We start from the raw sequence: 3817 nt of genomic DNA, 5'->3' as shown, positions 1-3817 counted from the left end.
CTATAAAGGTGGGGTAGGACTCACTCTCATTTGAGCTTTTTGAGTTTCTTTTCACCCACTCGATGGCGCTATCAGGAAGTGATGCAATTTCGCGCGGGTGTACTTGGTCATGTTGTGGAATCTCATGTGTCGCTTTGCAAATGCTTTCAGCATTAAGCATTCGTATATTGAGTGGCGTGGCGACGCGCTGCGAGTGTACTTTGCTCACATGAAGAATGAGCAGGGCGGTGATCGACCTCGTGACCCGCGTCACGTATACGCTAACCCACTGCATCCATCAATATGCCCAGTCCTGGCACTAGGAATATACTGGGCAACACCTATATTTGATATGACTGTGGTGTAGGGATTTCCAGATTCGACCATACGCCGACCTACTTTAGGTCAAGAATCGGCTCGGTCTGATAACCCAGAGCTTAGGAGCCAAGGATCACGGTAAGTACTCGGCGATCTGTCCGGATATGCTATCCGGACAGCCGCTAAGCTCAACGGTCGCCGGAACTCAGCTGAAGGGTCGGTAGAGATCCGAAACGACGTCATTTCATTAGATATTTGTATGAGAAGCATAGGATTAAATAGGGGGAGCCGAAAGGGCTCCCAGAAGATAACAGAGCAGAATTTTCCTAGTCCAAGACACGTGTACACTTTTCCGGTAAGTCCCTGCATAGGGCTGGATTATGCCTGCCGTCAATACTCGAGAGGCATAGCTTGTAGGGTATTGACTGGTAGCGCCAAGAGATTAGGTCGGTCCGGGTAGGACAAAGTCTCGCTACGCGCGAAAGAAAGTCCCGCATACTCAGCGGGCCGGTACGTCGGATAGCCCGGGTGCCGTAACACTTCTAGCTGAGCTGCCTCTGCGCTCGGTGACCTGTAAAAGCGCTCGCGCGCCGTCGTCCATCCTTTGGTGGAGGGCACAGGGTTGTGAACGAGCTCAGCCGAACCAAACTCGGCGGAGCCTCGAAAGTGATCTGACTTGGTTAGTCGGAACCGGGTGGAAGAGAGCCACTCGTCTGTCCCGGAAGGGCCGGACCGCGAGGGGACCGCCCTCTGCGCAGGCCATACAAACCGCCGACCTAACTCGGCGATTCGTTGTGGTTTGTGTAAGGAATCCACATCTGACGATATTTGTGTGTTCTACTACACCACAACTGGTGCCGCGACCCGGGAACAGGAGTGTGTGCTTGTTTTTATAGGTGCCAGCTAACCAAGTTAAGAGAAAGAGAAGAGAAAGAGAAGAGTGAAGATGGTCAAGGGATCAGCAACTCCGAGCGACGGAAGCCCAGCGACGGCTGGAGGATCGCCTCTCGCGGGGTCGGACCCGGCGGATCAACGACTCATCGCCATGACGATGGAGGTGGGACGAACCGTCCAGTTCGACGAGGATGGCCAAGACCAGGATAGCGAGAGCGGAGATGCAAGTGAAGGAGAGTATGAAGAGAAGGCCGAGACCGCTGAGCTCGGAGAAACGAAGACTACCGCCGAGCTACTTGGCGAGGTGGAAGAGTTGACGCTGCAGGTGGGACGCATGGGAGCCCCACGTCCTGTCGAGCGCAGCTTATCCGCCGAGCTCGACGAAGGTGCGGACGATGAAGAAGATGAAGAAGAACATGGCGTTGCTCAAGGGGACCGTCCGCCCCTTATTCCGAAAGCGACGAGGAACGCCGATACGCCGAGCGCTAATAAAGTGTTGACTCGACTCGGCGAGGAGATGAGAACGAGATCGGAATGGATGATGATGTTCGCGCCTGTAGCGATGGCGCAGGCGAAGTGGCCGATGTTAGGTCCCGAGTTAACTCAGCCGGTGCGTGCAGCCAACATCAACCAGTTGGTGGAAGAAACTGTGTTGCTGTTGAAGGCGATGGGCGATCGGTGCAACAGCCGACCGAACAACCTCATCCTGTCCGACTGGAGTCTGACCCGTGGCGGAGCCGAACTCTGGCAATGGAAGAAGAAGCTGAGAGTGGCGTTTGGATTGGAGAAAGCCCCTGGTGGAACGAAGAAGGTGTACAGCCGAGTAGCCGAGTTCAAACCACTCGGCGAGGACCCGAGCAAGATTCCTTTGCCGAAGACCCCGGAGACGAAGAGACGTGAAGTGTTCCGCGCTACGCAAGGAACTCCGTACTTCGAAGACTCTCACATGCTGACTCCACTGAAGCTAAACCCGACTCAGCGAGCGCCGAGTCGTGGGCAGCGAAATGTAGGTCGTTACCGTGAATTGTATGACGCTGCAGATGAGGCTGAGGCTTACGAGGAGGATGAAGAAGACGACGACGCCTTCAACGTGAGAGGTAACCGTGAAGAAACCGTGAAGGATTACATCCGAAACTTGAGCTTTGACGCGACTGAAGAGGACTCGACGCAGTACCTCGAAGTCCGAACCCACGCCTCGCTCGACAAAATCGCCGAGTTCGAAGGAAAGCGCTACCGCTCTGACGCGTCGCTCCAGTGGCTCAAGCGTTTCATCTACGAGATGAAGAGCACCAGGATGCCCCAAAGTGCATGGTGCGAACCTTTCTCGCTATGCTTGGGACGCCCGGCGAAGAGTTGGTACAGGCAGCTGCCGAAGAAGACTCAGCGACGTTGGAAACTACTCAGCGAGGCGTTCCTGGATTATTATTGCTCACAGTTCGACCAATCCGCCCGCACTCGTTACTACTCGGCGAGACGTAACGTCAACGAACCAATCTGCGACTTCCTGATCCGACTCAACGGGTATGCTCGGACGGCCAAGATCCAGTATGAGAAGGGTGGCGCCGACGCAGCTGACCATGTCGAACACTTCTTGCTGCATTGTGGTGATGACGATGTGATGGATTTGATGTACCCCTTGCAGTTGGAAGACATCAGTAAGGTGGAACAGATAATCAATCGTCGGATCCTCGGCGAGAAGCGCAAGAAGCAACGCGACCGACTCGTGATCGCACGAGGTCGAGATGACAAGCGGAAGGATCAGAGCCGCCGAGATGAGAAGCGAAGTCGCAAGGAAGAAAACCGCGACCGCCGAGTCACTGTCGTTGACGCTGACTCCGACGGAGAGGGACTCATCGATCAGAATCCGCCGAGCCCGTACAACTCCGAAGATGAATGGGATGATGAGGACCAGTCCGGAGGATACGACTCAGCGGAAGACGAAGACTACATTGACGCCGGCGTTTCCAATGATAAAGAAAATACACCGGACCGCCGGGAGAACTCGGCGGGAGACCAGAAGGGCTCGAACCGAAGCTGGGGAAACTCCGCGAACCGACCTCCGCGACCGTACAACCAACGAGAACAGTCGAACCGTGGAGATGGATCACGCGACAACACCCAACGAGGACCTTGTGCAGCTTGTGGAAGAATGGGGCACTCGGCTCACTACTGTCGACGACGCTGCCAATTCTGCAGACAAGTCCATGAAGGCGGCCGGTGCGAGCTGTTTCGTCAATATGAGAAGCTGGCTGCGTTCGTGAAGAACTCTGTCGACAAGTCGCAAGTGCCAGAAGACCTGCAAAACCTCTACGCGCCGAGTGATTTAAACTCGGCGGCCCGCCAACACTGACTGGGTTGGAATATGCCGGGCTGCCACAGTCAGCTGAACCTGCAGTTGAGGCGAGCTTCTTGTTTGCCTTCGTAGGCGAAGCAGGACGGCCCGAGGGAAGAAGCAGGGATGGCAATTGGATGTGTGAAATCGACGGAATTGAACGTGAGCTCGGTGAGTTAGATGATAACAACCGAGCGATTGCAAGTGTAACTCGGCAGTCAGACCAAGCTGTGTATCGTACCAGGATAATGAAGCTGCTTCCGGGAGAACGGCTGGGATGGTGGTCAGCACAGA

The sequence above is a fragment of the Phytophthora infestans genome, genomic scaffold, assembly GCF_000142945.1.
Source record: "Phytophthora infestans T30-4 supercont1.30 genomic scaffold, whole genome shotgun sequence".
NCBI lineage: Eukaryota > Oomycota > Peronosporomycetes > Peronosporales > Peronosporaceae > Phytophthora > Phytophthora infestans.
This window is presented reverse-complemented; position numbering follows the sequence as displayed.